The 11,692-nt window shown below is 60.5% G+C and overlaps 1 long non-coding RNA gene across 1 annotated transcript in view; it reads left to right on the top strand.

The window, feature by feature from the left end:
* Positions 1-8,888, top strand: part of LOC140406727 (uncharacterized) — a 14,677-nt gene extending 5,789 nt beyond the window's left edge. The window contains exon 2 of the long non-coding RNA XR_011939267.1: positions 8,697-8,888. This is a non-coding gene — a long non-coding RNA (uncharacterized lncRNA). The remainder of the gene's footprint in view (positions 1-8,696) is intronic.
* The last annotated feature ends 2,804 nt before the right edge of the window (positions 8,889-11,692 follow it).

Here is an 11,692-nt window from a genome sequence, read left to right as displayed (position 1 = left end):
CTTTCTCTCTCTGTCTTTCTCTCTCTGTCTTTCTCTCTCTGTCTTTCTCTCTCTGTCTTTCTCTCTCTGTCTTTCTCTCTCTGTCTTTCTCTCTCTGTCTTTCTCTCTCTGTCTTTCTCTCTCTGTCTTTCTCTCTCTGTCTTTCTCTCTCTGTCTTTCTCTCTCTGTCTTTCTCTCTCTGTCTTTCTCTCTCTGTCTTTCTCTCTCTGTCTTTCTCTCTCTGTCTTTCTCTCTCTGTCTTTCTCTCTCTGTCTTTCTCTCTCTGTCTTTCTCTCTCTGTCTTTCTCTCTCTGTCTTTCTCTCTCTGTCTTTCTCTCTCTGTCTTTCTCTCTCTGTCTTTCTCTCTCTGTCTTTCTCTCTCTGTCTTTCTCTCTCTGTCTTTCTCTCTCTGTCTTTCTCTCTCTGTCTTTCTCTCTCTGTCTTTCTCTCTCTGTCTTTCTCTCTCTGTCTTTCTCTCTCTGTCTTTCTCTCTCTGTCTTTCTCTCTCTGTCTTTCTCTCTCTGTCTTTCTCTCTCTGTCTTTCTCTCTCTGTCTTTCTCTCTCTGTCTTTCTCTCTCTGTCTTTCTCTCTCTGTCTTTCTCTCTCTGTCTTTCTCTCTCTGTCTTTCTCTCTCTGTCTTTCTCTCTCTGTCTTTCTCTCTCTGTCTTTCTCTCTCTGTCTTTCTCTCTCTGTCTTTCTCTCTCTGTCTTTCTCTCTCTGTCTTTCTCTCTCTGTCTTTCTCTCTCTGTCTTTCTCTCTCTGTCTTTCTCTCTCTGTCTTTCTCTCTCTGTCTTTCTCTCTCTGTCTTTCTCTCTCTGTCTTTCTCTCTCTGTCTTTCTCTCTCTGTCTTTCTCTCTCTGTCTTTCTCTCTCTGTCTTTCTCTCTCTGTCTTTCTCTCTCTGTCTTTCTCTCTCTGTCTTTCTCTCTCTGTCTTTCTCTCTCTGTCTTTCTCTCTCTGTCTTTCTCTCTCTGTCTTTCTCTCTCTGTCTTTCTCTCTCTGTCTTTCTCTCTCTGTCTTTCTCTCTCTGTCTTTCTCTCTCTGTCTTTCTCTCTCTGTCTTTCTCTCTCTGTCTTTCTCTCTCTGTCTTTCTCTCTCTGTCTTTCTCTCTCTGTCTTTCTCTCTCTGTCTTTCTCTCTCTGTCTTTCTCTCTCTGTCTTTCTCTCTCTGTCTTTCTCTCTCTGTCTTTCTCTCTCTGTCTTTCTCTCTCTGTCTTTCTCTCTCTGTCTTTCTCTCTCTGTCTTTCTCTCTCTGTCTTTCTCTCTCTGTCTTTCTCTCTCTGTCTTTCTCTCTCTGTCTTTCTCTCTCTGTCTTTCTCTCTCTGTCTTTCTCTCTCTGTCTTTCTCTCTCTGTCTTTCTCTCTCTGTCTTTCTCTCTCTGTCTTTCTCTCTCTGTCTTTCTCTCTCTGTCTTTCTCTCTCTGTCTTTCTCTCTCTGTCTTTCTCTCTCTGTCTTTCTCTCTCTGTCTTTCTCTCTCTGTCTTTCTCTCTCTGTCTTTCTCTCTCTGTCTTTCTCTCTCTGTCTTTCTCTCTCTGTCTTTCTCTCTCTGTCTTTCTCTCTCTGTCTTTCTCTCTCTGTCTTTCTCTCTCTGTCTTTCTCTCTCTGTCTTTCTCTCTCTGTCTTTCTCTCTCTGTCTTTCTCTCTCTGTCTTTCTCTCTCTGTCTTTCTCTCTCTGTCTTTCTCTCTCTGTCTTTCTCTCTCTGTCTTTCTCTCTCTGTCTTTCTCTCTCTGTCTTTCTCTCTCTGTCTTTCTCTCTCTGTCTTTCTCTCTCTGTCTTTCTCTCTCTGTCTTTCTCTCTCTGTCTTTCTCTCTCTGTCTTTCTCTCTCTGTCTTTCTCTCTCTGTCTTTCTCTCTCTGTCTTTCTCTCTCTGTCTTTCTCTCTCTGTCTTTCTCTCTCTGTCTTTCTCTCTCTGTCTTTCTCTCTCTGTCTTTCTCTCTCTGTCTTTCTCTCTCTGTCTTTCTCTCTCTGTCTTTCTCTCTCTGTCTTTCTCTCTCTGTCTTTCTCTCTCTGTCTTTCTCTCTCTGTCTTTCTCTCTCTGTCTTTCTCTCTCTGTCTTTCTCTCTCTGTCTTTCTCTCTCTGTCTTTCTCTCTCTGTCTTTCTCTCTCTGTCTTTCTCTCTCTGTCTTTCTCTCTCTGTCTTTCTCTCTCTGTCTTTCTCTCTCTGTCTTTCTCTCTCTGTCTTTCTCTCTCTGTCTTTCTCTCTCTGTCTTTCTCTCTCTGTCTTTCTCTCTCTGTCTTTCTCTCTCTGTCTTTCTCTCTGTCCTTCCTTCTCTGTCCTTTCTCCCTTTCTCTGTGTCTTTTCCCACTTTCTCTCCGTCTTTCTGTCCTTCTTTCTCTCTGTCCTTTCTCTCTCTTTCTGTCTTTCTCTGTGTCATTCTCTCTGTGTCTGTCCCCCCCCCCCCGTGTCTGTCCCCCCCCCCCCGTGTCTGTCCCCCCCCCCCCGTGTCTGTCCCCCCCCCCCCGTGTCTGTCCCCCCCCCCCCGTGTCTGTCCCCCCCCCCCCGTGTCTGTCCCCCCCCCCCCGTGTCTGTCCCCCCCCCCCCCCGTGTCTGTCCCCCCCCCCCCGTGTCTGTCCCCCCCCCCCCGTGTCTGTCCCCCCCCCCCCGTGTCTGTCCCCCCCCCCCGTGTCTGTCCCCCCCCCCCGTGTCTGTCCCCCCCCCCCGTGTCTGTCCCCCCCCCCCGTGTCTGTCCCCCCCCCCCGTGTCTGTCCCCCCCCCCCGTGTCTGTCCCCCCCCCCCCGTGTCTGTCCCCCCCCCCCCGTGTCTGTGTCCCCCCCCCCGTGTCTGTGTCCCCCCCCCCGTGTCTGTGTCCCCCCCCCCCGTGTCTGTCCCCCCCCCCCCGTGTCTGTCCCCCCCCCCCCGTGTCTGTCCCCCCCCCCCCGTGTCTGTCCCCCCCCCCCCGTGTCTGTGTCCCCCCCCCCCCGTGTCTGTGTCCCCCCCCCCCCGTGTCTGTGTCCCCCCCCCCCCGTGTCTGTGTCCCCCCCCCCCCCGTGTCTGTGTCCCCCCCCCCCGTGTCTGTGTCCCCCCCCCCCGTGTCTGTGTCCCCCCCCCCCGTGTCTGTGTCCCCCCCCCCCGTGTCTGTGTCCCCCCCCCCCGTGTCTGTGTCCCCCCCCCCCCGTGTCTGTGTCCCCCCCCCCCCGTGTCTGTGTCCCCCCCCCCGTGTCTGTGTCCCCCCCCCCGTGTCTGTGTCCCCCCCCCCGTGTCTGTGTCCCCCCCCCCGTGTCTGTGTCCCCCCCCCCGTGTCTGTGTCCCCCCCCCCGTGTCTGTGTCCCCCCCCCCGTGTCTGTGTCCCCCCCCCCGTGTCTGTGTCCCCCCCCCCGTGTCTGTGTCCCCCCCCCCGTGTCTGTGTCCCCCCCCCCGTGTCTGTGTCCCCCCCCCCGTGTCTGTGTCCCCCCCCCCGTGTCTGTGTCCCCCCCCCCGTGTCTGTGTCCCCCCCCCACTGTGTCCCCCCCCCCACTGTGTCCCCCCCCCCCACTGTGTCCCCCCCCCCACTGTGTCCCCCCCCCCACTGTGTCCCCCCCCCCACTGTGTCCCCCCCCCCACTGTGTCCCCCCCCCCACTGTGTCCCCCCCCCCACTGTGTCCCCCCCCCCACTGTGTCCCCCCCCCCACTGTGTCCCCCCCCCCACTGTGTCCCCCCCCCCACTGTGTCCCCCCCCCCACTGTGTCCCCCCCCCCACTGTGTCCCCCCCCCCACTGTGTCCCCCCCCCCACTGTGTCCCCCCCCCCACTGTGTCCCCCCCCCCACTGTGTCCCCCCCCCCACTGTGTCCCCCCCCCCACTGTGTCCCCCCCCCCACTGTGTCCCCCCCCCCACTGTGTCCCCCCCCCCACTGTGTCCCCCCCCCACTGTGTCCCCCCCCCACTGTGTCCCCCCCCCACTGTGTCCCCCCCCCACTGTGTCCCCCCCCCACTGTGTCCCCCCCCCACTGTGTCCCCCCCCCCACTGTGTCCCCCCCCCACTGTGTCCCCCCCCCACTGTGTCCCCCCCCCCACTGTGTCCCCCCCCCCACTGTGTCCCCCCCCCCACTGTGTCCCCCCCCCCACTGTGTCCCCCCCCCCACTGTGTCCCCCCCCCCACTGTGTCCCCCCCCCCACTGTGTCCCCCCCCCCACTGTGTCCCCCCCCCCACTGTGTCCCCCCCCCCACTGTGTCCCCCCCCCCACTGTGTCCCCCCCCCCACTGTGTCCCCCCCCCCACTGTGTCCCCCCCCCCACTGTGTCCCCCCCCCCACTGTGTCCCCCCCCCCACTGTGTCCCCCCCCCCACTGTGTCCCCCCCCCCACTGTGTCCCCCCCCCCACTGTGTCCCCCCCCCACTGTGTCCCCCCCCCACTGTGTCCCCCCCCCACTGTGTCCCCCCCCCACTGTGTCCCCCCCCCACTGTGTCCCCCCCCCACTGTGTCCCCCCCCCACTGTGTCCCCCCCCCACTGTGTCCCCCCCCCACTGTGTCCCCCCCCCACTGTGTCCCCCCCCCACTGTGTCCCCCCCCCACTGTGTCCCCCCCCCACTGTGTCCCCCCCCCACTGTGTCCCCCCCCCACTGTGTCCCCCCCCCACTGTGTCCCCCCCCCACTGTGTCCCCCCCCCACTGTGTCCCCCCCCCACTGTGTCCCCCCCCCACTGTGTCCCCCCCCCACTGTGTCCCCCCCCCACTGTGTCCCCCCCCCCACTGTGTCCCCCCCCCCACTGTGTCCCCCCCCCCACTGTGTCCCCCCCCCCACTGTGTCCCCCCCCCCACTGTGTCCCCCCCCCCACTGTGTCCCCCCCCCCACTGTGTCCCCCCCCCCACTGTGTCCCCCCCCCCACTGTGTCCCCCCCCCCACTGTGTCCCCCCCCCCACTGTGTCCCCCCCCCCACTGTGTCCCCCCCCCCACTGTGTCCCCCCCCCCACTGTGTCCCCCCCCCCACTGTGTCCCCCCCCCCACTGTGTCCCCCCCCCCACTGTGTCCCCCCCCCCACTGTGTCCCCCCCCCCACTGTGTCCCCCCCCCCACTGTGTCCCCCCCCCCACTGTGTCCCCCCCCCCACTGTGTCCCCCCCCCCACTGTGTCCCCCCCCCCACTGTGTCCCCCCCCCCACTGTGTCCCCCCCCCCACTGTGTCCCCCCCCCCACTGTGTCCCCCCCCCCACTGTGTCCCCCCCCCCACTGTGTCCCCCCCCCCACTGTGTCCCCCCCCCCACTGTGTCCCCCCCCCCACTGTGTCCCCCCCCCCACTGTGTCCCCCCCCCCACTGTGTCCCCCCCCCCACTGTGTCCCCCCCCCCACTGTGTCCCCCCCCCCACTGTGTCCCCCCCCCCACTGTGTCCCCCCCCCCACTGTGTCCCCCCCCCCACTGTGTCCCCCCCCCCACTGTGTCCCCCCCCCCACTGTGTCCCCCCCCCCACTGTGTCCCCCCCCCCACTGTGTCCCCCCCCCCACTGTGTCCCCCCCCCCACTGTGTCCCCCCCCCCACTGTGTCCCCCCCCCCACTGTGTCCCCCCCCCCACTGTGTCCCCCCCCCCACTGTGTCCCCCCCCCCACTGTGTCCCCCCCCCCACTGTGTCCCCCCCCCCACTGTGTCCCCCCCCCCACTGTGTCCCCCCCCCCACTGTGTCCCCCCCCCCACTGTGTCCCCCCCCCCACTGTGTCCCCCCCCCCACTGTGTCCCCCCCCCCACTGTGTCCCCCCCCCCACTGTGTCCCCCCCCCCACTGTGTCCCCCCCCCCACTGTGTCCCCCCCCCCACTGTGTCCCCCCCCCCACTGTGTCCCCCCCCCCACTGTGTCCCCCCCCCACTGTGTCCCCCCCCCACTGTGTCCCCCCCCCACTGTGTCCCCCCCCCCACTGTGTCCCCCCCCCCACTGTGTCCCCCCCCCCACTGTGTCCCCCCCCCCACTGTGTCCCCCCCCCCACTGTGTCCCCCCCCCCCACTGTGTCCCCCCCCCCCACTGTGTCCCCCCCCCCACTGTGTCCCCCCCCCCACTGTGTCCCCCCCCCCACTGTGTCCCCCCCCCCACTGTGTCCCCCCCCCCACTGTGTCCCCCCCCCCACTGTGTCCCCCCCCCCACTGTGTCCCCCCCCCCACTGTGTCCCCCCCCCCACTGTGTCCCCCCCCCCACTGTGTCCCCCCCCCCACTGTGTCCCCCCCCCCACTGTGTCCCCCCCCCCACTGTGTCCCCCCCCCCACTGTGTCCCCCCCCCCACTGTGTCCCCCCCCCCACTGTGTCCCCCCCCCCACTGTGTCCCCCCCCCCACTGTGTCCCCCCCCCCCACTGTGTCCCCCCCCCCCACTGTGTCCCCCCCCCCCACTGTGTCCCCCCCCCCCACTGTGTCCCCCCCCCCCACTGTGTCCCCCCCCCCCACTGTGTCCCCCCCCCCCACTGTGTCCCCCCCCCCCACTGTGTCCCCCCCCCCACTGTGTCCCCCCCCCCACTGTGTCCCCCCCCCCACTGTGTCCCCCCCCCCCACTGTGTCCCCCCCCCCACTGTGTCCCCCCCCCCACTGTGTCCCCCCCCCCACTGTGTCCCCCCCCCCAACTGTCCCCCCCCCAACTGTTTCCCCCCCGCCAACTATTCCCACCCCCCCTCAAATTTTTTTACAACCCAAAAACGTTTTCCTGCAATTATTTCCCCCCCTCCAAATATTTTCCCCCCCAAATATAATCCCCCTGGGAAAAAAAACAATCCTCAGGTCAGGTTGGTTGTTTACACATTTTATTGCCAATGTGGATACAGAGCTGGGTGGGGGGGGGGGGGGGGGTTGGAGGGGTGGGGGGGGGTTGGGTTGGGGGGGGGGGGTTGGGTTGGGGGGGGGGCGGTTGGGTTGGGGGGGGGGGGGGGGTTGGGTTGGGGGGGGGCGGTTGGGTTGGGGGGGGGGGGGTTGGGCCCCCCAAAACCCTGACCAACACGGGGAGAGTTCAAATGAAATGAAGGTGCAAATCCACTATTTAATTTATTAAAACACATCAGACCCCTCCTGCGTTCCCTCCTGCTCCCACACTCACCTCCTTAATCCCCTCCTGAGGCTGCGTTCCCTCCTGCTCCCAACCTCCACCTCCTTAATCCCCTCCTGAGGCTGCGTTCCCTCCTGCTCCCACTCTCCACCTCCTTAATCCTCTCCTGAGGCTGCGTTCCCTCCTGCTCCCACTCTCCACCTCCTTAATCCCCTCCTGAGGCTGCGTTCCCTCCTGCTCCCACTCTCCACCTCCTTAATCCCCTCCTGAGGCTGCGTTCCCTCCTGCTCCCACTCTCCACCTCCTTAATCCTCTCCTGAGGCTGCGTTCCCTCCTGCTCCCACTCTCCACCTCCTGAATCCTCTCCTGAGGCTGCGTTCCCTCCTGCTCCCACACTCCACCTCCTTAATCCTCTCCTGAGGCTACGTTCCCTCCTGCTCCCAAACTCCACCTCCTTAATCACCTCCTGAGGCTGCGTTCCCTCCTGCTCCCAACCTCCACCTCCTTAATCCCCTCCTGAGGCTGCGTTCCCTCCTGCTCCCACACTCCACCTCCTTAATCCTCTCCTGAGGCTGCGTTCCCTCCTGCTCCCACTCTCCACTTCCTTAATCCCCTCCTGAGGCTGCGTTCCCTCCTGCTCCCACTCTCCACCTCCTTAATCCCCACCTGAGGCTGCGTTCCCTCCTGCTCCCAACCTCCACCTCCTTAATCCCCTCCTGAGGCTGCGTTCCCTCCTGCTCCCACACTCCACCTCCTTAATCACCTCCTGAGGCTGCGTTCCCTCCCGCTCCCACACTCCACCTCCTTAATCCCCTCCTGAGGCTGCGTTCTCTCCTGCTCCCACTCTCCACCTCCTTAATCCCCTCCTGCGGCTGCGTTCCCTCCTGCTCCCACACTCCACCTCCTTAATCACCTCCTGCGGCTGCGTTCCCTCCTGCTCCCACACTCCACCTCCTTAATCCCCTCCTGAGGATGCGTTCCGTCCCGCTCCCACACTCCACCTCCTTAATCCCCTCCTGAGGATGCGTTCCCTCCAGCTCCCACACTCCACCTCCTTAATCCCCTCCTGAGGATGCGTTCCCTCCTGCTCCCACACTCCACCTCCTTAATCACCTCCTGAGGCTGCGTTCCCTCCTGCTCCCACACTCCACCTCCTTAATCACCTGAGGCTGCGTTCCCTCCAGCTCCCACACTCCACCTCCTTAATCCCCACCTGAGGCTGCGTTCCCTCCAGCTCCCACACTCCACCTCCTTAATCCCCTCCTGAGGATGCGTTCCCTCCTGCTCCCACACTCCACCTCCTTAATCCCCTCCTGAGGCTGCGTTCCCTCCAGCTCCCACACTCCACCTCCTTAATCCCCTCCTGAGGATGCGTTCCCTCCTGCTCCCACACTCCACCTCCTTAATCCCCTCCTGAGGCTGCGTTCCCTCCAGCTCCCACACTCCACCTCCTTAATCCCCTCCTGAGGCTGCGTTCCCTCCAGCTCCCACACTCCACCTCCTTAATCCCCTCCTGAGGCTGCGTTCCCTCCAGCTCCCACACGACATCTTGTTCACTGGAATAACTCACCCAACCCTTGGTGTGCAAATGTCACCGGTCTCCCACTCCCCCCAGAGACACTGACTCCTGCCTCTTCTTCCCCCCCCCCCACTCACCCCCAGAGACACTGAGACTCCAGCCCACACCTCCCAAAAAAACAAAATCGAGCCCAACGCTTGAGTGCCGATTAGAATAATGAAACCCCAATAATGCCGGACAAACACACATTGACATTTATTCTGTTTCTCTCAGGTTAGAACTCCTGTCTGAGGATTGCTCACCGAGGAAAGATTCTCTTTGCGTCGTCCAAGCTTCAAAATCAACTTTCCTCGGGGAGAGAAAGCTGGAAATTGATTAAAGCCAAGCGTTATTGAAATAATAAAGGCACAGCAACATTCTGGGACTGCCCTCAATCTGTTTAATAAAACCCATTTTATAAACACGGCCAGACGATGCTACAATTTAGTTGTTTTAAAAAACATTTTATTGAAGTACTTGCATAATTTTTATAACAATAACAAAAGCAATTATAACATAACCATCAACATGGTAGACTAGACATTTCCCACCCAACCCCTTCTGTACATCCCTTAACCATATTGCACCTCTCCTCCCCCTCTTCACAATGCTGCTTCTGCTGACATTAATTTTCCCCGAGAAACTCGACGAACGGCTGCCTCCTCCGAGAGAACCCCAGCATTGACCCCCTCAAGGCAAACTTTATTTTCTCCAGCTGGAGAAACCCAGCCATGTCACTGAGCCAAGTCTCCACACTCGGGGGAGCTCCGAGTCCCTCCACGTTAAAAGGATCCATCTACGGCCTACCAGGGAGGCAAAGGCCAGAACGTCGGCCTCCTTCACTCCCTGAACTCCCGGGTCTTCTGACACTCCAAAGATCGCTGCCTCTGCATTCGTCACCACCCACGTGTCTAGCACCCTGGACATTGCTTCAGCAAAACCCTCTGAGCTTCGGACATGCCCAAAACATGTGGACGTGGTTTGCTGGGCTTCCTGCACACCTCGCACATCTATCTACTACCCCAAAAAACTTGCTCATCCTCGCCGCTGCCATGTGTGCCCGGTGTACCACTTTAAACTGGATTAGGCTGAGCCTGGCACATGGTGAGGAGGAATTAACCCTGCTTAGGGTGTCTGCCCGCAGACCCGCCTCTAACTCTCCACCTAACTCCTCCTCCCACTTGCCCTTCAGTTCCTCCACCTCCAACTAATCCTGATAAATATCTGACACTTTCCCTTCCCCCACTCTCCCTGCTCACTCCAGGACTGGTGTTTAGTCTCTGTCTCTCCCCCGCCTCCCACATCTGCCCCTCTGTCTCTCCCCCCCCACCCTCTCCCCCTCTGTCTCCCCCTCTGTCTTCCTTTGCCTCCAACAAATCCTGATAAATATCTGACACTTTCCCCTCCCCCACTCTCCCTGCTCACTTCAGGACTGGTGTTTAGTCTCTGTCTCTCCCCCGCCCCCCACCCTCTCCCCCTCTGTCTCCCCCCACCCTCTCCCCCTCTGTCTCCCCCCCACCCTCTGTCTTCCTCTCCCCCACCCTCTCCCCCTCTGTCTCCCCCCACCCTCTCCCCCTCTGTCTCCCCCCACCCTCTCCCCCTCTGTCTCCCCCCACCCTCTCCCCCTCTGTCTCCCCCCACCCTCTCCCCCTCTGTCTCCCCCCACCCTCTCCCCCTCTGTCTCCCCCCTCTCTCCCCCACCCTCTCCCCCCCCCACCCTCTCCCCCTCTGTCTCCCCCCCCACCCTCTCCCCCTCTGTCTCCCCCACCCTCTCCCCCCACCCTCTCCCCCTCTGTCTCCCCCCCCCCCACCCCCTCCCCCTCTGTCTCCCCCCATCCTCTCCCCCTCAGACTCCCCCCCCCCCCCACCCTCTTCCCCTCTGTCTCCCCCCCCCACCCTCTCCCCCTCAGGCTCCTCCCACCCACTCCCCCTCAGACTCCTCCCGCCCTCTCCCCCTCAGACTCCCCCTACCCTCTTGCACACTCACTCTTTCCCTCACCCCCAACCTTGACCGAGACTATATTATGAAAATTAAAATCCCCCAGTGTGACCACCCTATTACTCCTGCAAGTTTCCCCAATCTCCCTGCACATTTCATCTTCTAATTCCTGTTGACTATTTGGGTACAATCCCACTGAGGTCACCATCCCATCCTTAGTTCCACCCACAAAACATTGCTGGATGATTCCTCGGTTATTTCATCTCTTGACTACTGCCGTGGCGTTGCCCTTAATCAAAAAGGCAACTCCCCTTTCCTGCACCTCTGTCCCTCCTGAAGCAGCTGTACCTATCGTGTCTATCCAGCTCCCTGCCGTTGCTGAGGACTGCGACCCTTTCAGCCCCACTGCTTTGCAATTGTTGTAATTGTTGTAATAAACAATTACAACACTGGTGGAGCACCCGATAAACAATTACAACACAGAGAGCACCCGATAACCAGTTACAACACTGATGGAGCACCCGATTACCAATTACAACACTGAGGGAGCACCCAATACCCAATTACAACACTGACGGAGCACCCTATAGTCAATTACAACACTGAGGGAGAACCCGATACCCAATTACAACACTGAGGGAGCACCCAATACCCAATTACAACACTGAGGGAGCACCCGATACCCAATTACAACACTGACGGAGCACCCGATAGTCAATTACAACACTAAGAGAGCGCCCGATACCCAATTACAACACTGAGGGAAGCACCCGAAAACCAATTACAACGCTCGGGGAGCACCCAATTACAACACTGACGGAGCACCCGATAGTCAATTACAACACTGAGGGAGAACCCGATACCCAATTACAACACTGAGGGAGCACCCAATACCCAATTACAACACTGAGGGAGCACCCAATAACCCAATTACAACACTGACTGAGCACCCGATAGTCAATTACAACACTGAGGGAAACCGGATACCCAATTACAACACTGAGGGAGAACCCGATAACCAGTTACAACACTGAGGGAGCACCCGATAACCAGTTACAACACTGAGGGAGCACCCGATAAACAATTACAACACTGACGGAGCACCCGATAAACAATTACAACACTGACGGAGCACCCGATAAACAATTACAACACTGACGGAGCACCCGATAAACAATTACAACACTGATGGAGCACCCGATAACCAATTACAACACTGAGAGAGCACCCGATAACCAATTACAACACTGAGGGAGCACCCGATAACCAATTACAACACTGAGGGAGCACC

The sequence above is a fragment of the Scyliorhinus torazame genome, unplaced genomic scaffold, assembly GCF_047496885.1.
Source record: "Scyliorhinus torazame isolate Kashiwa2021f unplaced genomic scaffold, sScyTor2.1 scaffold_810, whole genome shotgun sequence".
Classification (NCBI taxonomy): Eukaryota; Metazoa; Chordata; class Chondrichthyes; order Carcharhiniformes; family Scyliorhinidae; genus Scyliorhinus; species Scyliorhinus torazame.
This window is presented reverse-complemented; position numbering and strand designations above follow the sequence as displayed.